The 24,543-nt window shown below is 45.6% G+C and overlaps 1 non-coding gene across 1 annotated transcript; it reads left to right on the top strand.

The window, feature by feature from the left end:
- Positions 1-224: 224 nt before the first annotated feature.
- Positions 225-299, top strand: Trnas-uga (transfer RNA serine (anticodon UGA)). Its single transcript has one exon. It is a non-coding gene; the product is annotated as a tRNA-Ser (tRNA).
- Positions 300-24,543: the final 24,244 nt, after the last annotated feature.

Here is a 24,543-nt window from a genome sequence, read left to right as displayed (position 1 = left end):
AGTTTTAATCTGCCAGGAAGTTCCATATCTGCGCACACTCCGCTGCAGAGTGAAAATCTCATTCAGGAAACATCCCCCAGGCTGTGGCTAAGCCTTGTCTCCACAATATCCTTTCTTTCAGGAGTACTAGTTCTGCAAGGTTCGCAGGAGAGCTTCTGCAAAGTTGGAAGGTAGGAGACGAGGTACTGGCGGAAGTAAAGCTGTGAGGACGGGGGCGTGAGTCGTGCTTGGGTAGCTCAGTTGGTAGAGCACTTGCCCGTGAAAGGCAAAGGTCCCGAGTTCGAATCTCGGTCCGGCACACAGTTTTAATCTGCCAGGAAGTTTCAAAGACGTCGTTGTCGCCTTTCTTGACGAATATTGACTCACCACGTTCAGTCTCAAAGGTAAACGCTAACGACCGTTACATTGTGAATTTAAAGGAAACCTTATCTGTATTCTCATAGTGGCACTACCATCTCCACTATTATGCGACGTGCACAAAATTTGAATAGACGCCATATTTCAGATGTAAATACATTCCTACCAATTTTCGTTTATGACGCACAACTCCTTCCTGGTGTTGCGATTTTTTCAGCCAGTGTATTCGAGGGTCGTCCACAAAGCAAGTTCCGTCTGATTATATAAAACAAACGTGTCAGATAAAGAAGGAAATATTTATTGTCCAAAAATCTACAACTGTGAAACTACTTTACTACATAGCTCCCGGAATTTTCTAGGCGCTTGTCATAGCGTGGCACAACTTTTTTATGTCATCTTCATAGAATGTTGCCGCCTGTGTATTCAACCATGTGGTAGCATGTTCTTTCAGCTCTTCATCATCGTTGAAGTGTTGACCACCAAGGACAGATTTTAGGTGTAAGAAGAGATGAAAGTCGCTAGGAGCGAGGTCCAGGTTGTATGGAGGATGATCAAACGCGTCCCAGTGAAATTCCCGTAAGAGTTGTTTAGTCACATTCGCCGTGTGAGGTCGGGCATTATCGTGGAAAAAAACACCTTTTGACAGTAATCGTCGGCGCTTGTTCTGTATTGCGCGGCGCAATTTCTTAATGGTCTCGCAGCACCCATGTGCATTGATTGGCCTCGTGGTAAGAAATGAATCAGCAAAATTCCTTTTCTGTCCCAAAGAACGGTGCATATGACTTTTCGAGGTGTCAAGATTTGCTTAGGCGTAACCTTCGTTGGGGAGGAAGCGTGCCTCCATTCCATTGTCTGCCGTTCTGTTTCAGGGGTGTCGTCCGATACCCAGTTTTCATCCCCCGTTATTATCTGAGAAAGAAAACCGTCACCTTCTTCATTGTAACGAGGCAAAAACTGAAGTGCACTGACCATCCGTTGTTTTTTGTGTTGTTCAATAAGAATTTTGGGTACCCAACGCAACAAAAGTTTTCGAAACTTCGGTTTTTCAGTAACAATTTCATGAATTAGCGCTGAGATTTGCGGAAGTTCCATAGCAAGGGCACTAAGTGTAAACTTATGGTTGTGCTTAATCTTCTCTTCAATTGTGGGAACCAGTTCACCAGTAACCACAACCGGGCGTCCACTTCTTTCTTTGCACTTGATCACGTCCTTCATTGAACAGTCTGACCCACCTTCTAACCATTAAATCACTCATAGCATTTTGACCGTAAACCTCGCAGATTTGCCTATGAATTTCCTTTGGTTTAATTTTCTTTGCGTTTAGAAAACGAATCACCGATGTGGTTTCACACGCGGCGGCATTTTCAATTGCGGATGACATTATAAAGAACCACTACGAGGTACACGTCGGCGGCAGCGATCTGAAAATGGCGTGCATGTCTTCTCCTTGAGTCAGAGTAACTGCCGCAAATGCTCGCAACTGCGATCGTAGCGCTGCCGCGGATAGAAATAGAAACTTACTTTGCGGACAACACTGGTATTTCTCACAGTTCGATACTTCTGCGTCATATTCAATCTCACAGAGAAAATGGAGTCATCCAATGAAAAGAGGCCCTGTAAAGTATCTTAAAGGCGTTCCATATTGTGTTCAAAATCGTCATACTGATATTCTATAGTTACTGGCAGAAGTAAAGCTGTGAGTACCGGGCGTGAGTCGTGCGTCGGTAGCTCAGTTGGATATTGGGATGGCGGATTGCCCCCTTTGTCCACATTGCCACCTCGTGGATACTGACGAACACCGTTTAACATGTGGATCGGCGTTAGAGGTATGGCTGCTAGTGCAGAAGATCCTCGCCTGCTACCTACGTATCGCGCCTCGCACAATTGAGCCACGGCTCCTCCTTTGTCCAGAGGATACTTATTTCCCACCTGCGAAGACTCATGCTCTCACATGGTTTAAAGGCATGTCCATATACTACCTCTTTCAAGATGATGAGAAGATGGTGCTTGATTACTGGCAATTTCTCCAGAACAGTCATAGCACACTTGAGTGTACACCCCGATACCGACAACTATTTGCGAACTATTTGCGCAGTGTCTTCGATAACCCCCCTCACAGTTGGGGAGGACCGGGCAGAGGATGATCGCCTTCATGGGGCTCCACGCGCTGAGAAATGTTGTACCAATTTGGAACATGGAATCTGTATGTAGATGGGCCATGCACATGGAATGGCGTGCGGCATTTGGTTACATTTTTCTTTCTTTATTATCTATCATCACACTATTGGTTTCAAATTCTATTTCATAGTTTAGAAGGAGCTCTTGTTCTGTTGTTGATATGGATGTCCATTCTAATTTTGTTTGTCGTAACTGAAAGACGCCTTTTTCCATCATTTACAATTTAAAAAAAAATAAAAAAAATAAAAAAAATAAAAAAAATAAAAGAACGGCCAAGGTAACTGGCTACGACTTGGAGAACCCGGGTTCGAATCTCCAAGAAACCTAGCGGATGTTGTTCTTTTCGTTTGTATTTTTCCATATATCAATTAATAGGTTAAAAAAAATGAAAAAAAAGTTGGTAGAGCGCATGCCCGCGGAAAAAAAAGTGGTCTGCGCGACGGAATGTGATACCTAAAGTCTCGGGTTCGATTCCCGAAAAAAAAGAAAAAAAAAGTGGTCAGCGCGGCGGAATGCCGTGCTAAGGGGCCCGGTTTCGATTCCCAGCTGGGTCGGAGATTTTCTTCGCTCAGGGACTGAGTGTTGTTGTCATCATCATCGTGATCATTTCAATCCCCATCGACGCGCAAGTCGCCGAAGTGGCGTCAACTAAAGACTTTCACCAGGCTACCCGACGCCACACGACATTTCATTTCACTTCAGTTGCCCTGACTTAATCTTCATACATTTCTGTTTGGTTTAAAAAAAAAAAAAGAAAAAAAAAGTTGGTAGAGCACTTGCCCGCGAAAGGCAAAGGTCCCGAGTTCGAGTCTCGGTCGGGCACACAGTTTTAATCTGCCAGGAAGTTTCATTCTATAGTTATGTCCATCACCAGTCATCCAAAACCGCATGGCTTTAGTACTCTGCCTAGTTCGCTTTCTTTTCAAGTGTGCAAGCTGGTTTCGTAAGTCGTCTGGTATTATGGTTTACTAAAGATGTACACTGATCGGCCAGAACATTATGACCACCGACGTACTATCGAAATAAACCCGGCGACGCGATAGCACTGTCACCTGTCGTGGAGTGACTGCTCGTGAGACAAACGCACGGTGCGTGTGGTACGTATCAGCGAGCGTTCCGTCTTGTGTAGACTGGGGAAGAAGCGTCATCTGTTTAGCTGTCGGTTTTGCGTCGGAAACAAGAAACTTGACTCCCTGCAGAACGTCCATCCGGTGACTGTGGCAGCGTTAGGCGCTTGGAGAGAAGTCGGCCGGAGGCTGATTATTTGAATCGCGGCGCAGTTTGTATGATCCAATGTCATTAGGAGGGAGGGATGGTGGATTACAATTAACTGTCAGTTTTGTGTCGGAAAGAAGAACCTTGACTCAAAGGAGTACGTCCGTTAGGGACCATGGCTGCGTTAGACCCTTGGAGACTAGTCGGCTAGAGGCTGTTGTATTGAATCGCGGCGCAATTTGTGTGTTTCGTCGTCATTAGGAAGCTGGGAGGGTTACAGTTAACAGTCAGTTTTGTGTCGGAAACCGGAAACTTGAATCGCAGGAGTTCGTGTATCCGGTAACCGTGGCTGCGTTAGTCGCTTGGAGAGAAGTCGCCTAGAGACTGATTTATTGAATCGCGATGCAATTTGTGTGTTCCAACGTCAATAGGTGGGTGGGACGGTAAGAATTAACTGTCAGTTTTGCGTCGGAAACAAGAGACTTGACTCCCAGTAGAACAGCCGTCAGGTGACGGAGGCGGCGTTAGACCCTTGGAGAAAAGTCGGCTGGAGGCTGATGTATTGAATCGCGACGCAGTTTGTGTGTTCAGTCGTCAATACGTGGGTGGGACGGTGAGAATTAACTGTCAATTTTGCGTCGGAAACAAGAAACTTTAGTCCCAGGAGATCGTCCAACCAGTGACCGAGGCAGCGTTAGACCCTTGGAGAGATGTCGGCTGGAGACCGATGTATTTAATCCCGAGGCAATTTGTGAGTTCCCTCGACGTTAGGAGGGTGGGGGAGTTCCAATTAACTGTCAGTTTTGCGTCGGAAAAAAGAGACTTGACTCCCAGGAGGACGTCCATCTGGTGACCGAAGCAGCGTTAGAGTTTTGGAGAAAAGTCGGCTGGGGACTGATGTATTGTATCGCGACGCAATTTGTGTGTTCAATCGTCATTAGGAGGGTGGGGGAGTTCCAATTAACTGTCAGTTTTACGTCGGAAACAAGAGACTTGACTCCCAGTAGAACGGCCGTCAGGTGACCGAGGCAGCGTTAGACCCTTGGAGAAAAGTCGGCTGGAGGCTGATGTATTGAATCGCGACGCAGTTTGTGTGTTCAATCGTCAATGCGTGGGTGGGACGGTGAGAATTAATTGTCAATTTTGCGTCGGAAACAAGAAACTTTAGTCCCAGGAGATCGTCCAACCTGTGACCGAGGCAGCGCTAGACCCTTGGAGAGATGTCGGCTGGAGACCGATGTATTTAATCCCGAGGCAATTTGTGAGTTCTATCGACGTTAGGAGGGTGGGGGAGTGCCAATTAACTATCAGTTTTGCGTCGGAAACAAGAGACTTGACTCCCAGGAGGACGTCCATCAGGTGACCGAAGCAGCGTTAGACCTTTGGAGAAAAGTTGGCTGGGGGCTGGAGCGTTGAATCGCGATGCAATTTGTGTGTTCCATCTTCATTACGAGGAAGGGAGGGTTCACTTATCTGTCAGATTCGCGTCGGATACAAGAAACTTGACTCCCAAGATAACGTACATCCGGTGACCGAGGCAGCGTTAGACCCTAGGATAAAAGTCGGCTAGAACCTGATTTATTGAACCGCGACGCAATTTGAGTGTTCCATCGTCATTAGGAGGGTGGGTGGGTTCCAATGAACTGTCAGTATTGCGTCGGAGACAAGGGACTTGACTCCCAGTAGAACGGCCGTCAGGTCACCGAGGCAGCGTTAGACCCTTGGAGAAAAGTCGTCTGGAGGCCGATGTATTGAATCGCGACGCATTTTGTGTGTTCTATTGTCAATACGAGGGTGGTACGGTAAGAATTGTTAGTTTTGCGCCGGAAACAAGTAACTTGACCCCCAGGAGAACGTCCATGCCGTGACCATTGCAGGGTTAGTCCCTTGGAGAAATGTCGGCTAGAGACTGATGTATTGAATCGCGACGCGATTTGTGTGTTCCATCCTCATTACGTGGGTGGGAGGGTTCCAATTAACTGTCAGTTTTGCGTCGGAAACATGAGACTTGACTCTCAGTAGAACCTCCATCCGGTGACCGTGGCAGCGTTAGTCGCTTGGAGAGAAGTCGGCTGGAGGCTGATGTATTTAATCCCGAGGCAATTTGTGAGTTCCATCGACGTTAGGAGGGTGGGGGGAGTTACAATTAACTGTCAGTTTTGCGTCGGAAAAAAGAGACTTGACTCCCAGGAGGACGTCTATCAGGTGACCGAAGCAGCGTTAGACCTTTGGAGAAAAGTCGGCTGGGGGCTGATGTATTGTATCGCGACGCAATTTGTGTGTTCCATCGTCATTAGGATGGTGGGGGAGTTCCAATTAACTGTCAGTGTTGCGTCGGATACAAGAAACCTGACTCTCAAGAGAACGTCCATCCGGTTACCGAGGCAGCTTTAGACCCTTTGAGAGAAGTTGGCTGGAGACCGATGTATTGAATCGCGACGCAATTTGTGTGTTTCATCGTCAATAATAGGTTGGCACGTTAAGAATGATGTTTGTTTAAGTTTTTAAGGCTGTGATGACCCGGATGCTGTGCACGAGCATTTTGGAAACTGCACGACTCTGACGAAACCAAGGTGAGGCGACGTCCAGACGTCGTGAGATTGGGCAGCCACCCCTCGTTACTGATGTCGGACGTCGTAGGCTAAGCGGACTGGTAAACCACGACAGGCGGCGAGCTGTGGCGGAACTGACGTCAGACTTTAATGCTGGGCAGAGTACCAGGGACTGATCACACAGTGCACCGAACATTCCTAATGATGGGCCTCCACAGCCGACAACCCATGCCTGTGCCAATGCTAACACCACGACATCGGCAACTACGTCTGAAATGGACACGTGACCATCGGCGCTTGACGTTGGCGCAGTGGTCCGATGAATCCCGAAACCATATCATCGTGCCGATGTGAGGACGCGAATCCGTCGTCTTCCAGGGGAACAGCTCCTTGGCTCCAGTACTGCAAGACGGACAGAACCTGGAGGCGGCTCCAGTATGCTCTGGGGAACATTCATGTGGGCATCCGTGGGTCCAGTGGAGCTCGTGCCAGGCACCATGACAGCCAACGAGTATCGCACACTGGTTGCACACCACGTACAGCCCCCTCAGTACGCTCATGTTTCCCGACGCCGGTGGCATTTTTCAACAAGATACGGCCAGGAGTGCGATGGAGTGGTTCGAGGAACATAGCGGCAAGTTCTAATTAATATGTGAGACCCCCAACTCGCCAGACTCGAACCCGATCGAACACATGTGGGATGTGACTGAACGTGGTGTCAGAGCCCGTCAGCCCCTTCCCCCGAATTTTCGGGAAGTAGGTAGTGACCTGCCAAGGTCTCATTGCTTCCCATGGCACGACGCGTCGTCGCTATTATCCGTGCACACAGGCTATTATTAGGTTGCTGATCATAATGTTCTAGCTGATCAGCGTATATCGCAAAATCGTTTAGGAGTGCGATTGTGAATAGCTTATGGTAGACGTCTGAGAGCGTTTGCGTCAGCACAAAATGAATCAAGCTTCCGTTGACGAATTTGGCACTCAGGGCGAAAGTATTCACATTTGCAGCACAAAGGAAGAATGATGCCGTAAACATTCTTTTGAAGCAAGCAATTCATGGAATGGACTTATCTATCTAATGGGGCCTGAAGTCGTTTCTTGTTTTGTGCAGTGTGAAGTAAACCATTTATTGTTGTAATCATGCAAGAAATCGAAATTTCCACACAAGTTTCGCCGCTAGAACATTACGGACATACAGCACCTTGATTCAACTTTGAAACCGATTTATTTATTCCAAAAGGAAATTACAACGCAGATCAGTTTTTATATATCAAGATTACCGGTCAGTTGGAGGTATAAAGAGTCTCGCGCATTCTTCTCATTCTCCTTCCTGAACAGGAAGGAGAGACTCTTTATTGTAGAGTTGTAGTATCTTCTCTCAAAAAATTCTGGGTGGATGAAATGACTACCAACCCAACTCACAGCGATAATTATTGTGAGAACTCGAACATATTTCCGCTCTCGCAGTCGGAATTTTTCTTGTGGAACATAAAAAAAAAACAATCGACAACACACTACCTCCAAAGTGAATTGCGGAAATTTACTGGCCCACCAACACAGTTAGACCGCAACAGACCGGTGATGCTGTATTGTAACCTATCACCTCGGACTATAAGTCCATTTAATTAAAAATAAATAAAATAAAACACACTAATTGGTGAGTTGGGCGACACGATTCCTTTTCCCGGTTAGACCTTGCCTGCAGTCACGCATGGCTCCGCTGGCTGGGCTACGATCAGTGCCATCAGGATGCCGACGCTGCAGCACCTGCTGAATAGAGTTGGGCGACACGATTCCCTTTCCCGATTCGCTTCCTACGATTCAATCCCACATTGTGAATCGATTCCTGAGAGCGTTTGCGTCAGCACAAAATGAATCAAGCTTCCGTTGACGAATTTGGCACTCAGGGCGAAAGTATTCACACTTGCAGCACAAAGGAAGAATGATGCCGTAAACATTCTTTTGAAGCAAGCAATTCATGGAATGGACTTATCTATCTAATGGGGCCTGAAGTCGTTTCTTGTTTTGTGCAGTGTGAAGTAAACCATTTATTGTTGTAATCATGCAAGAAATCGAAATTTCCACACAAGTTTCGCCGCTAGAACATTACGGACATACAGCACCTTGATTCAACTTTGAAACCGATTTATTTATTCCAAAAGGAAATTACAACGCAGATCAGTTTTTATATATCAAGATTACCGGTCAGTTGGAGGTATAAAGAGTCTCGCGCATTCTTCTCATTCTCCTTCCTGAACAGGAAGGAGAGACTCTTTATTGTAGAGTTGTAGTATCTTCTCTCAAAAAATTCTGGGTGGATGAAATGACTACCAACCCAACTCACAGCGATAATTATTGTGAGAACTCGAACATATTTCCGCTCTCGCAGTCGGAATTTTTCTTGTGGAACATAAAAAAAAACAATCGACAACACACTACCTCCAAAGTGAATTGCAGTGACAAAGTCACTGCACAGTGGAAATTTACTGGCCCACCAACACAGTTAGACCGCAACAGACCGGTGATGCTGTATTGTAACCTATCACCTCGGACTATAAGTCCATTTAATTAAAAATAAAAAAAAAAACACACTAATTGGTGAGTTGGGCGACACGATTCCTTTTCCCGATTAGACCTTGCCTGCAGTCACGCATGGCTCCGCTGGCTGGGCTACGATCAGTGCCATCAGGATGCCGACGCTGCAGCACCTGCTGAATAGAGTTGGGCGACACGATTCCCTTTCCCGATTCGCTTCCTACGATTCAATCCCACATTGTGAATCGATTCCTACGATTCGTTCGCGATTCTTTCACGATTCACTCTAGTCTGCGATGGCACGATTCTTACAGAATGCAAAAACTTCTAAATCTTACTCACCGATGGCAGGACATGTCTGAAATTGTCAATGGGGTTAGAATCGAACTGTGTCATGACAAGATATGCCAGATATAGTTTACTTATGAGTGAACATGCATATGACGTTACAAGTGTGACTCTTGATTTATACCTGTAATGCCTTAATTGATGAAAGGTCACGTTTGATTTGATTGCATCTATTGTTTCTTCGTTCCGAGCTTCCTTTGTTCACACGCATCCTCCACTTGACTGCCATCTGACGGCCGTAATCATTCGGCACGACTGGGCATGATTCGTGATTCGGAAGTTGCCTTCGAAGCATAGCGTACTAGGAATCGATGAATCGTTGGAACTTGGACTCGTCACTACTCGGAAACACGCAATCGTTCTTACGATTCTTTTGAACGACGATTCGTCCGTATCACGATTCGATTCTTACGATTCTTTATTTACAGTCGTTCAAATGAACGACTCATTCACGAATCGCCACAACTCTACTGCTGAACAAGGTGCTCAGGTGGGCCCTGCACGCCCCGCCACTCACGAGAAATGCGATACTCCACAAGGAAGCGGATACCGCTCCCCCAAAGACGATCATATGCAACAACGCGGCTGTGCTGGAGTGCCCATGGGCTACGCCACTAGAGATGGGCAAACTGAAACACGTAACTGTTTCGAAAAATGTAATGTTTCGATACGCTGTTTCGAAACAGTGAAACAGTTTTTGTTTTGTAATTTAATAAACCTACACATTTTATCATCTTGAATGTCTACTGTATAAGTATGTCCATATAAATACGAATGATGTGCGAGAGCGCTAATCATATCGCAGAAAGTATGAAACTATCACTTAGGCGTCTTGGCAGTTTCGTATTTCATGCAGCAAATGCGCTGCTTTCGTTTCTTGTGACTTTCATACTTTTCAATTGGCTGAGGACAGCCATAGCTGAAGACAGAAGAACCACCACGAACGGAACTGGAGGTAGGAGCAAACTGTAGAAACAACGGATATGCTAATGGGATTCCCACATTCAGTTAGTATGGGTAATATACCCATCCTGCTAATTTCAATGCACACAAAGGGAATCATTGTGGATAATAGGCACAGTGGCTATACACTCACAAATAATGCCAAATAATTCGAATAAATAACAAAATATAACAGAAAAAATTTTGTCTTTCAAAGTGTTTCGCACCGTTACTATAAATTCACCATGCTTCCCAGCCCTTCCCGTTCACCATTACACTATCAGTGATATGTCAAACAGATTGCTTGCAATTATACCTACATCAAATTTGTATATATGTCTAATAACTGACACTCTACGCCTTTTTTTTTATTCACAATGTTGTAGGCTTACTTGCGTTTCTTAATATGATTACTGTACATGAACAGAGAAGCGTATGTTATAAAAAAAGTGTAATTTAACTGAATGATTTTCAAATATTTATTATTTTGAATGTGAATAGTATGCGTTGTTTTAATGTTTGGTTAGTGTGTTTCAGTACCTGTGCCGAGCCCGAATCTCGTCCGACACAGAGCGGAATGAAACATTACTGTTTCGATACAATTAGTCCGTTCCAAGCACAGGTGGACTGAAACAGCCTTATTTTGAAAGAACGATACAGTTTCTGTGTCTGGCTCGAGATCGAATCTGGTCCGGTTATCCGAGACAGGGGCGGAATGAAACACCACTGTTTCGAAACAGTGAACCACAGCCGTTCCGAAACACTGAAACAGTTCCACGTATCGATACACTGTATCGAAACATAGAAACAGTGGCCAAGTCTATACGCCACGCTGGGACCACAACTCCACGCCGCTGGCATCGACATCCGGCTTCTCCAACCATCCTAGAGGAATCGGATTCCGACCAAGGCTAACGATAGGCCTGCACTAAACCCCCATTCTACGTACACCACTTTCCCACCCTACCTGCCCATGTCGCGCTAAGTTCTTCTGCCAGATTGATATACTACTGACAACGTTGAAGGGTGGTACGGTACTCCAAGTCCCCCGCCACGCCTCCAAAGTGTATTGCAGTGACGTAGCTTGACTGCCCTGTCGATAAATTTACTGCGTCACCAACACAGTTAGACCGCAAAAGACCGGTGACGTAAGCTACTTATGTAAACCGCTAGTTCGCTGGTCTACTGTGGGAGCTATTTCTATTTGTAGGTGTAAGCTACACGTCGTAACCTTATCGATGATAATGGACTGAATCGAACCATATGAAGTACCGAATTGCATCCACACTTGGCAAATATCTGCGGTTAAGCTACCATCAAAACACAATTTTTTTGCAATAAAATTTACAGGGTCGCCACCGGCCCAAGCCCTTCGTGACATTCAAGAATGACTGAACTGGAATTAATTCAAATTTGGAATTCACTGAAAACAAATGAAGTAGCAGGACACACAGTATTATCTTTTACGGCATATTTATTCGTTAATAAAGATTTTTGAAATAGCGTGCACATCCTATGGGTACACTTAGCTGGTGTCTGAACATGAACTACATTAATCTATTTTCGATAAGTGAGATTATATTGTACAATTTAACTGTTGTGATTAATGGAAAAGGTGAGGAAGGGGAAACTGGAAACATCCTGTCAATCATTTAATCTAGATTCACACGACAGGGAAAGATCACAGGAATAACCGACCACCTTTAAAAAACATGCACTAATTTGCAAAGAGGTTTATTTCCGTTGCAAGATTTGGTCAGCGTTAAGTACACGAGATGAGAAGCCGCGCGCCCACGTGCAAAGAACGCAGTTCACCACGTGCTGAACTGGGTCACACATTTATGGTTTCAGGACAGAATGTAAGTGGAAAGCACAAATACAAGAAGCGTTTCTTTTCTTAGGGAACGACCATAAAGTGAACTTGTCACTACAACGGAAACCTAAACCACCATGGCCGAAACTTTCCGATGATTCAAGGTACACGTGGTCCGTTAAGAATTAAACCATTGCAAAAGTTCGCCTTAATTCACAAAATCTGATGTTTCAACGAATTTATCCCGCACAAAACAGATCAAATTAGCACTGGAAAAACCTATCGGTATGCAGTAGGAAGCGGAGACGTACATGGTTTACCAAACCCGTAGTACAATACGAACACAAGCATATACTATCACAAAGAAACCACAAAAAATAGTAGAAAATAAAACCACTCACGCAAAACACACATTGGCACGAGACATAAGTTCACTAGCTGTTCCTGATCATGTTCAATAGTGGATGCTCCGCACGACGATGTCCCAAAGGAACAAAGCCAATTTCCTCCACAACTACTTTTAAACACGATCATGACCTATTGTTAACCAATTGTACCACAGTCCGAGCAGTTTCAGTTAGGCTGAACGACTTAAATGTTCCAACGAACTTTTTTTTTTGGTCATCACTCTACTGACTGGTTTGATGCGGCCCGCCACGAATTCCTTTCCTGTGCTAACCTTTTCATCTCAGAGTAGCACTTGCAACCTACCTCCTCAATTATTTGCTTGACGTATTCCAATCTCTGTCTTCCTGTACAGTTTTTGCCCTCTACAGCTCCCTCTAGTACCATGGAAGTCATTCCCTCATGTCTTAGCAGATGTCCTATCATCCTGTCCCTTCTCCTTATCAGTGTTTTCCACATATTCCTTTCCTCTCCGATTCTGCGCACATCCTCCTCATTCCTTACCTTATCAGACCACCTAATTTTCAACATTCGTCTATAGCACCACATCTCAAATGCTTCGATTCTCTTCTGTTCCGGTTTTCGCACAGTCCATGTTTCACTACCATACAATTCTGTACTCCAGACGTACATCCTCAGAAATTTCTTCCTCAAATTAAGGCCGGTATTTGATATTAGTAGACTTCGCTTGGCCAGAAATGCCTTTTTTGCCATAGCGAGTCTGCTTTTGATGTCCTCCTTGCTCCGTCCGTCATTGGTTATTTTACTGCCTAGGTAGCAGAATTCCTTAACTTCATTCACTTCGTGACCGTCAATCGTGATGTTAAGTTTCTCGCTGTTCTCATTTCTACTACTTCTCATTACCTTCGTCTTTCTCCGATTTACTCTCAAACCATACTGTGTACTCATTAGACTGTTCATTCCGTTCAGCAGATCATTTAATTCTTCTTCACTTTCACTCAGGATAGCAATGTCATCAGCGAATCGTATCATTGATATCCTTTCACCTTGTATTTTAATTCCACTCCTGAACCTTTCTTTTATTTCCATCATTGCTTCCTCGATGTACAGATTGAAGAGTAGGGGCGAAAGGCTACAGCCTTGTCTTACACCCTTCTTAATACGAGCACTTCGTTCTTGATCGTCCACTCTTATTATTCCCTCTTGGTTGTTGTATATATTGTATATGACCCGTCTCTCCCTATAGCTTACTTCTACTTTTTTCAGAATCTCGAACAGCTTGCACCATTTTATATTGTCGAACGCTTTTTCCAGGTCGACAAATCCTATGAAAGTGTCTTGATTTTTCTTTAGCCTTGCTTCCATTATTAGCCGTAACGTCAGAATTGCCTCTCTCGCCCCCTTACTTTTCCTAAAGCCAAACTGATCGTCACCTAGCGCATTCTCAATTTTCTTTTCCATTCTTCTGTATATTATTCTTGTAAGCAGCTTCGATGCATGAGCTGTTAAGCTGATTGTGCGATAATTCTCGCACTTGTCAGCTCTTGCCGTCTTCGGAATTGTGTGGATGATGCTTTTCCGAAAGTCAGATGGTATATCGCCAGACTCATATATTCTACACACGAACGTGAATAGTCGTTTTGTTGCCACTTCTCCCAATGATTTTAGAAATTCTGATGGAATGTTATCTATCCGGGCGGTCGCAGAGGGTGGGCTTATTGGTAGTTGGGAGCTCCAACGTCAGGCGCGTAATGGGGCCCCTTAGGGATATGGCAGCAAGGGAGGGGAAGAAAACCAAAGTGCACTCCGTGTGCATACCGGGGGGAGTCATTCCAGATGTGGAAAGGGTCCTTCCGGATGCCATGAAGGGTACAGGGTGCACCCATCTGCAGGTGGTCGCTCATGTCGGCACCAATGACGTGTGTCGCTATGGATCGGAGGAAATCCTCTCTGGCTTCCAGCGGCTATCTGATTTGGTGAAGACTGCCAGTCTCGCTAGCGGGATGAAAGCAGAGCTCACCATCTGCAGCATCGTCGACAGGACTGACTGCGGACCTTTGGTACAGAGCCGAGTGGAGGGTCTGAATCAGAGGCTGAGACGGTTCTGCGACCGTGTGGGCTGCAGATTCCTCGACTTGCGCCATAGGGTGGTGGGGTTTCGGGTTCCGCTGGATAGGTCAGGAGTCCACTACACGCAACAAGCGGCTACACGGGTAGCAGGGGTTGTGTGGCGTGGGTGGGCGGTTTTTTAGGTTAGATGGCCTCGGGCAAGTACAGAAAGGGCAACAGCCTCAACGGGTGCGGGGCAAAGTCAGGACATGCGGGGACCAAGCAGCAATCGGTATTGTAATTGTAAACTGTCGAAGCTGCGTTGGTAAAGTACCGGAACTTCAAGCGCTGATAGAAAGCACCGAAGCTGAAATCGTTATAGGTACAGAAAGCTGGCTGAAGCCAGAGATAAATTCTGCCGAAATTTTTACAAAAGTACAGACGGTGTTTAGAAAGGATAGATTGCATGCAACCGGTGGTGGAGTGTTCGTTGCTGTTAGTAGTAGTTTATCCTGTAGTGAAGTAGAAGTGGATAGTTCCTGTGAATTATTATGGGTGGAGGTTTCACTCAACAACCGAGCTAGGTTAATAATTGGCTCCTTTTACCGACCCCCCGACTCAGCAGCATTAGTGGCAGAACAGCTGAGAGAAAATTTGGAATACATTTCACATAAATTTTCTCAGCATGTTATAGTCTTAGGTGGAGATTTCAATTTACCAGATATAGACTGGGACACTCAGATGTTTAGGACGGGTGGTAGGGACAGAGCATCGAGTGACATTATACTGAGTGCACTATCCGAAAATTACCTCGAGCAATTAAACAGAGAACCGACTCGTGGAGATAACATCTTGGACCTACTGATAACAAACAGACCCGAACTTTTCGACTCTGTAAGCGCAGAACAGGGAATAAGTGATCATAAGGCCGTTGCAGCATCCCTGAATATGGAAGTTAATAGGAATATAAAAAAAGGGAGGAAGGTTTATCTGTTTATCAAGAGTAATAGAAGGCAGATTTCAGGCTACCTAACAGATCAAAACGAAAATTTCTGTTCCGACACTGACAATGTTGAGTGTTTATGGAAAAAGTTCAAGGCAATCGTAAAATGCGTTTTAGACAGGTACGTACCGAGTAAAACTGTGAGGGACGGGAAAAACCCACCGTGGTACAACAACCAAGTTAGGAAATTACTGCGAAAGCAAAGAGAGCTTCACTCTAAATTTAAACGCAGCCAAAACCTCTCAGACAAACAGAAGCTAAACGATGTCAAAGTTAGCGTAAGGAGGGCTATGCGTGAAGCGTTTAGTGAATTCGAAAGTAAAATACTAGGTACCGACTTGACAGAAAATCCTAGGAAGTTCTGGTCTTACGTTAAATGTGTAAGTGGCTCGAAACAGCATGTCCAGACACTCCGGGATGATGATGGCATTGAAACAGAGGTTGACAAGCGTAAAGCTGAAATACTAAACACCTTTTTCCAAAGCTGTTTCACAGAGGAAGACCGCACTCCAGTTCCTTCTCTAAATCCTCGCACAATCGAAAAAATGGCTGACATCGAAATAAGTGTCCAAGGAATAGAAAAGCAACTGAAATCACTCAACAGAGGAAAGTCCACTGGACCTGACGGGATACCAATTCGATTCTACACAGAGTACGCGAAAGAACTTGCCCCCCTTCTAACAGCCGTGTACCGCAAGTCTCTAGAGGAACGGAAGGTTCCAAATGATTGGAAAAGAGCACAGGTAGTCCCAGTCTTCAAGAAGGGTCGTCGAACAGATGCGCAAAACTATAGACCTATATCTCTGACGTCGATCTGTTGTAGAATTTTAGAACATGTTTTTTGCTCGAGTATCATGTCGTTTTTGGAAACTCAGAATCTACTATGTAGGAATCAACATGGATTCCGGAAACAGCGATCGTGTGAAACCCAACTCGCTCTATTTGTTCATGAGACCCAGAAAATATTAGATACAGGCTCCCAGGTAGATGCTATTTTTCTTGACTTCCGGAGGGCGTTCGATGCAGTTCCGCACTGTCGCCTGATAAACAAAGTAAGAGCCTACGGAATATCAGACCAGCTGTGTGGCTGGATTGAAGAGTTTTTAGCAAACAGAACACAGCATGTTGTTCGCAACGGAGAGACGTCTACAGACGTTAAAGTAACCTCTGGCGTGTCACAGGGGAGTGTTATGGGACCATTGCTTTTCACAATATATATAAATGACCTAGTAGATAGTGTCGGAAGTTCCATGCGGCTTTTCGCGGATGATGCTGTAGTATACAGAGAAGTTGCAGCATTAGAAAATTGTAGCGAAATGCAGGAAGATCTGCAGCGGATAGGCACTTGGTGCAGGGAGTGGCAACTGACCCTTAACATAGACAAATGTAATGTATTGAGAATACATAGAAAGAAGGATCCTTTATTGTATGATTATATGATAGCGGAACAAACACTGGTAGCAGTTACTTCTGTAAAATATCTGGGAGTATGCGTGCGGAACGATTTGAAGTGGAATGATCATATAAAATTAATTGTTGGTAAGGCGGGTACCAGGTTGAGATTCATTGGGAGAGTCCTTAGAAAATGTAGTCCATCAACAAAGGAGGTGGCTTACAAAACACTCGTTCGACCTATACTTGAGTATTGCTCATCAGTGTGGGATCCGTACCAGATCGGGTTGACTGAAGAGATAGAGAAGATCCAAAGAAGAGCGGCGCGTTTCGTCACAGGGTTATTTGGTAACCGTGATAGCGTTACGGAGATGTTTAACAAACTCCAGTGGCAGACTCTGCAAGAGAGGCGCTCTGCATCACGGTGTAGCTTGCTCGCCAGGTTTCGAGAGGGTGCGTTTCTGGATGAGGTATCGAATATATTGCTTCCCCCTACTTATACCTCCCGAGGAGATCACGAATGTAAAATTAGAGAGATTAGAGCGCGCACAGAGGCTTTCAGACAGTCGTTCTTCCCGCGAACCATACGCGACTGGAACAGGAAAGGGAGGTAATGACAGTGGCACGTAAAGTGCCCTCCGCCACACACCCTTGGGTGGCTTGCGGAGTATAAATGTAGATGAATGTAGATGTAGATCCCTTCTGCCTTATTTGACCGTAAGTCCTCCAAAGCTCTTTTAAATTCCGATTCTAATACTGGATCCACTATCTCTTCTAAATCGACTCCTGTTTCTTCTTCTATCACATCAGACAAATCTTCAGCCTCATAGAGGCTTTCAATGTATTCTTTCCACCTATCTGCTCTGTCCTCTGCATTGAACAGTGGAATTCCCCTTGCACTCTTAATGTTACCACCGTTGCTTTTAATGTCACCAAAGGCTGTTTTGACTTTCCTGTATGCTAAGTCTGTCCTTCCGATAATCATATCTTTTTCGATGTCTTCACATTTTTCCTGCAGCCATTTCGTCTTAGCTTCCCTGCACTTCCTATTTATTTCATTCCTCAGCGACTTGTATTTCTGTATTCCTGATTTTCCCGGAACATGTTTGTACTTCCTCCTTTCATCAATCAACTGAAGTATTTCTTCTGTTACCCATGGTTTCTTCGCAGCTACCTTCTTTGTACCTATGTTTTCCTACCCAACTTCTGTGATGGCCCTTTTTAGAGATGTCAATTCCTCTTCAACTGTACTGCCTACTGCGCTATTCCTTATTGCTGTATCTATAGCGTTAGTGAACTTCATACGTATCTCGTCATTCCTTAGTACTTCCGTATCCCATTTCTTTGCGTATTGATTCTTCCTGACTAATGCCTTGAACTTCAGCCTACTCTTCATCACTACTATATTGTGATCTGAGTCTATATCTGCTCCTGGGTACGCCTTACAATCCAGTATCTGATTTCTGAATCTCTGTCTGACCATGATGTAATCTAACTGAAATCTTCACGTATCTCCCGGCCTTTTCCAAGTATACCTCCTCCTCTTGTGATTCTTGAACAGGGTATTCGCTATTACTAGCTGAAACTTGTTACAGAACTCAATTAGTCTTTCTCCTCTTTCACTCCTTGTCCCAAGCCCATATTCTCCTGTAACCTTTTCTTCTACTCCTTCCCCTACAACTGCATTCCAGTCGTCCATGACTATTAGATTTTCGTCCCCCTTTACATACTGCATTACCCTTTCAATATCCTCATACACTTTATCTATCTGTTCATCTTCAGCTTAACATATGAAAATCGCGATTAACACTATCTCCTACTTTGCCATTAGTACTAGAAGCCTTACTTAGGAGCTGCGACCCGTACTCACCAGCAGCCTGGAGAAGAGAGCCTGCTCTGCACAGAGCTCCCAGCAGCCCCTGGCTGAGACGGAGGGGACCAGAGGGATCGTTTCCGCCACCAACTGACAAACACACAAATCTCGGGGCAAATGGGATGAACCTGTTTGCTCTGGCAAACTATTCTAAGTTGGCGAACCTGTGAACCCTGCCAAACGAGAGGCACTCATCTTCTGCTCCCAGCAGACGACAGCCAACTGCCACCCACCACAAAATAAGCCCGAAAGGATACCTAAAACACCCATTCACTCACATTCAGTGTGCGATTTGTGCTTTTACCAGTGGGGGGGGGGGGGGATGTCTTAGGGGGTTAGTATAATTACATATACACTCCTGGAAATGGAAAAAAGAACACATTGACACCGGTGTGTCAGACCCACCATACTTGCTCCGGACACTGCGAGAGGGCTGTACAAGCAATGATCACACGCACGGCACAGCGGACATACCAGGAACCGTGGTGTTGGCCGTCGAATGGCGCTAGCTGCGCAGCATTTGTGCACCGCCGCCGTCAGTGTCAGCCAGTTTGCCGTGGCATACGGAGCTCCATCGCAGTCTTTAACACTGGTAGCATGCCGCGACAGCGTGGACGTGAACCGTATGTGCAGTTGACGGACTTTGAGCGAGGGCGTATAGTGGGCATGCGGGAGGCCGGGTGGACGTACCGCCGAATTGCTCAACACGTGGGGCGTGAGGTCTCCACAGTACATCGATGTTGTCGCCAGTGGTCGGCGGAAGGTGCACGTGCCCGTCGACCTGGGACCGGACCGCAGCGACGCACGGATGCACGCCAAGACCGTAGGATCCTACGCAGTGCCGTAGGGGACCGCACCGCCACTTCCCAGCAAATTAGGGACACTGTTGCTCCTGGGGTATCGGCGAGGACCATTCGCAACCGTCTCCATGAAGCTGGGCTACGGTCCCGCACACCGTTAGGCTGTCTTCCGCTCAGGCCCGAACATCGTGCAGCCCGCCTCCAGTGGTGTCGCGATAGGCGTGAATGGAGGGACGAATGGAGACGTGTCGTCTTCAGCGATGAGAGTCGCTTCTGCCTTGGTGCCAATGATCGTCGTATGCGTGTTTGGCGCCGTGCAGGTGAGCGCCACAATCGGGACTGCATACGACCGAGGCACACAGGGCCAACACCCGGCATCATGGTGTGGGGAGCGAACTCCTACACTGGCCGTACACCACTGGTGATCGTCGAGGGGACACTGAATAGTGCACGGTACATCCAAACCGTCATCGAACCCATCGTTCTACCATTCCTAGACCGGCAAGGGAACTTGCTGTTCCAACAGGACAATGCACGTCCGCATGTATCCCGTGCCACCCAACGTGCTCTAGAAGGTGTAAGTCAACTACCCTGGCCAGCAAGATCTCCGGATCTGTCCCCCATTGAGCATGTTTGGGACTGGATGAAGCGTCGTCTCACGCGGTCTGCACGTCCAGCACGAACGCTGGTCCAACTGAGGCGCCAGGTAGAAATGGCATGGTAAGCCGTTCCACAGGACTACATCCAGCATCTCTATGATCGTCTCCATGGGAGAATAGCAGCCTGCATTGCTGCGAAAGGTGGATATACACTGTACTAGTACCGACATTGTGCATGCTCTGTTGCCTGTGTCTATGTGCCTGTGGTTCTGTCAGTGTGATCATGTGATGTATCTGACCCCAGGAATGTGTCAATAAAGTTTCCCCTTCCTGGGACAATGAATTCACGGTGTTCTTATTTCAATTTCCAGGAGTGTATTACTAGCTTGGACCGTGGCGTTACCCATGGTTAAACATTTATTTATAAATAGATGCTAATGCCGAAACTCACTATTCACGCGTATGCACTATCAGAAAAGCCATCCCTTGTTATATCTTTAAAAGTACATTATAGGTAAAGCTTATTTACAAAATCATCTACATACACGTATACGACGGGAATTCAAAAAGTAAAAGGCATTATTTGTGAAAAGCTGCACTTATTCTGATGATAGAAAACTGAAACATACGTAATTTTTCTACGTAACCTCCCTGGACTTCAATGCAGTTTTCCCGACGTTTTACGAGTTTTTTTTTATTTGATCAGAAAATACGTTTTTCGGTCGCATCTGTAACCAATTTTACACCGCAACAATGACGTCTTCATCACTTTTAAATCTTCTTCCCTGTAGTGCTTCCGTTAAGGGTCCAAACATGTGAAAATCGCTTGGAGACAGGTCTGTACTGTATGGTGGATGCTCCAGCACCTCGAATCTCAACTCATTTATTGCGTCGGCTGTCCGTTTGACAGAATGTGGGCGAGCGTTATCTTGCTGCAGGATGACACCTCTTCACAGTTTTCCACGACGTTTGGATCTGATTGCAGGTTTTTAGTTTCGTACGCAACACATCACATCCACCATACCATACAGACCTGGCTCTAAAGCCTCGTTTACGCTGGGGCGACGTCTTGCAACATTGTGGCATGCTACGGAAATGTGGCGTGCGTCGTCTTGTAGCATGCTACAACAGGCAACATCGTGCGGCGTATGTTGCACACGGCAGCTTAATTTATACCAAAGCCACAGAATTTGTGCCACACGTGTGTCGGTCTTACAGTATAAAGGACGATAAAGTATCGCAGCGGCGGCCTACTTGGTAGTTGCACATGCAGCTAACAATGGAAATGAAAACCAAAGGAAAAGAAAACGATGGTTGAAGAGAAGAGTATTTAAAGAAGGTCCACGAAATAGAATCCAAGGAACTAGAAGCAGACGATGGTGCGTTATGTGTGCTTTCCTCCCAGGCGCGTTAGTCCGCGCCATACTGTTGCCAAAAGGTGATCTAACGATAAATGTTCGCACAGGTACCGGGTCGGTCACCACCCTGTGTCAGGGCCCGGGGTGGGAATTTCAGACCCCGGTTCACCCAACTCTGCGGTACGACTGCTGCGGTATGACTGCCACACTACTTCCCTCGCAAGCTCGAAAGTAAACGGATGACGCACCTTAGACGAAAGCAACAATGACAACATGAGAACGATGTTTTGAAATGCTTAACTATTACATAACACTTTTTCAAAATTAATAAGCAAACATATTAAGAGTAAGACTGTATTAAAAACTTTCAGTGTTCGGCTTCACAAATTTAAATTATATGTAAAGTTTTACTCCAGTGCGTGCGAAATAAACATCCCAGGTTGGGATGCATAAACTAAAGCCAGAGGAGGGGATGGTCTGATGCAGAGGGGGGGAAATCCCCCCCATCCCCCCCTGCAAATCGCACACTGCTCACATTCAACCACACATAAGGTAACGTAACGGAGGGGCATTATAAATATGGCTCATGATTTCATGTAGAACATAAAATTAGAATGCAATACATTGAAATACTAGTGCAAGGCACCATTTGCTTGCATTTTACGTTGGATATGTAGTGAATTACTTTCAGTTCCATTGCTCAGTCTTTCTGGGAGAGTTAATAAGCAAAATCGCAATTACGCAGTGGATCAAATGAGACGTAACTGCATCATATGAGGCAAACATGTATGAAAAGACTCGACAGAGACTTTTCAGTGTTGTATATCACAAAAAAAGGTTTATAGGATTGTCATTCAGTTGTATTGTGTTGCTTAGGCTTGGAGATTAGACATGAGTTTATGCAAGAGATGAAACTGAACTGGGTGATAAAACTGAAATATCATTTAACGGCGTTCTGTTTTCATGGGTCACGAACCGTCTGCGCGGCTTACGATTCAGTTCAGATAATTAAAACGAGCTTCGGTTTTTATACGTATTTGACGAGTGTGATGGATACTAGATCGGAAGCAAATTTTGGTCTTTCGGCTGTATACATTTTGACAGCAATTGGCCGATCGTAAAGTAGCCAAATGGCTGTTCACTATTATCACTATATTGGGTCTTTTGGTTTTGAGACTTTGAAAATAGACTTGTGAAACATTCGAAATTCGCAGTATAAACTTTGATAGCCGTTGGTTTATTTAAGACAGCCAAAACTCTGTTCACTAGCATTATTGCATACCTCGCTACGCGCCGCAATTTTGGATTCTTTGTTTTGAAATTTGGAAAATAGACTTGTGAACCATCCGAAACTTGCTACATTTTGACAACTATCGGGCGATCGTAAAGCAGCCAAATTCTTGTTCAGGAGCATGACTGCGGAACGCGCTACAGGCCATAATTTCAAGCCTTTTAAATGAAATTTTGAAGACGCTGACACACTCGAAATTTGCTATAATGGTAAGGTAGCCTAATCCCCCGGTCACAAGGCTTGATGGCTGCCACATTACAGCCTGAAATTTGAAAATATATTCATGAGATATTTTGAATTTGCTGGAAGATTTGGACGGTGATCGGATGATTTTATGGTGAGCAAATACCTCGTCATAAGCACGAATGGCCCCCATGCTAGAGGCGGTATTTCGAAAGTACACTTGTGAGACACCGGGAATTTGCTGAAAAGATGTTGAAGACGATCGGACGATTTGAGGTAGCCAGATACCACTGTTCGATCACGAATGGTGTAACGTTACTACTTTGTTGCCGTTTCCCTCAGGCACTTTCTAGTCAAAATTTTAATTTCCGAGTTGGCATGAAGCTTATTTTCTGTAAATGAAGAAATCATAATATGCTACTGCACTTTTAAAGATCACAGTGAGTAACGCCCCGTTCTGTAGGCATTGTCTCAATTTAGCTCGGGTTCGGTCGGCTGTAAACTCCAACTTAGTGCGAAATCGGCTTCGACAGCGGCAGCCGCTGCGCTCCGGGCGAACACAGCTCGACTTAGCAACAGGCAGGTTCGCGCTGACTTGAAATTCCCGCAACACGAGTTCATCCAGGTTGCTAACTCGAGTTCACCCATCTCTACTTCAGTTGTTGTTGTTCGTCATACATTTGTTAATCGTTATTGTGGGCGGTAACCAATTGTGTGAGTTTAATAGCAGAGGTGACAAACATTGAAGAAGTTGTAGACATATGTTGACGTGTCACTGTCTTATCATTCTTCGCCCCCCACCCCCAGCCCCCACCCCGGAACAAACCCATAGAGTTAGAATGTGTGCTATCGGTACTAATATAGGTAGTTACCGAACATTTTTATATGTCACTGTTTCTCAAAAAAATGGTTCAAATGGCTCTGAGCACTATGGGACTTAACTTCTGAGGTCATCAATCCCCTAGAACTTAGAACTACTCAAACCTAACTAAACTTAGAACATCGCACACATCCATGCCCGAGACAGGATTCGAACCTGCGACCGTAGCGGTCACGCGGTTCCAGACTGTAGCGCCTAGAACTGCTCGGCCACCCCGGCCGGCCTTTTTCTCACCCCAGCCGCTAGGTGTGGTAGTGTTATCTTGCTTCACGCGGCATTAGTCTGTGACTAATACACACCCATGCTCATACATTAAGGATAATTGCAGAATGCGGTGCCACACAACGTGGCACTACACAAAACTGACGCTAATAGTATAGGCGCATAGGGAACACACATGACACAGTCCACAGTATTGGTTATAAGGTGAGAAAACCGTCCCAAAAGACATGTGGTACAAGACCCCACTGTTTTCTGCGCATATACCCCGACACCAATGTGGGATTTGATCACAATGTACACGTGCACAAGCCTCACAACGGGTTGGCATACTCTGGATCAGGTGGTCGAGCAGCTGCTGGGGTATAGCCTCCCATTCTCGCAGCAGTGCATGTCGGAGCTCCTGAAGTGTCGTAGGGGTATGAAGACGTGCAGCGATACATCGACCGAGAGCATCCCAGACGTGCTCGATGGGGTTTAGGTCTGGAGAACAGGCATGCCACTCCATTCGCCTGATATCTTCTGTTTCAAGGTACTCCTCCACGATGGCAGTTCGGTGGGGCCGTGCGTTATCATCCATCCCTGAAAAG

Source organism: Schistocerca cancellata, chromosome 10 (genome assembly GCF_023864275.1).
Source record: "Schistocerca cancellata isolate TAMUIC-IGC-003103 chromosome 10, iqSchCanc2.1, whole genome shotgun sequence".
In the NCBI taxonomy this organism is placed as follows: domain Eukaryota; kingdom Metazoa; phylum Arthropoda; class Insecta; order Orthoptera; family Acrididae; genus Schistocerca; species Schistocerca cancellata.
This window is presented reverse-complemented; position numbering and strand designations above follow the sequence as displayed.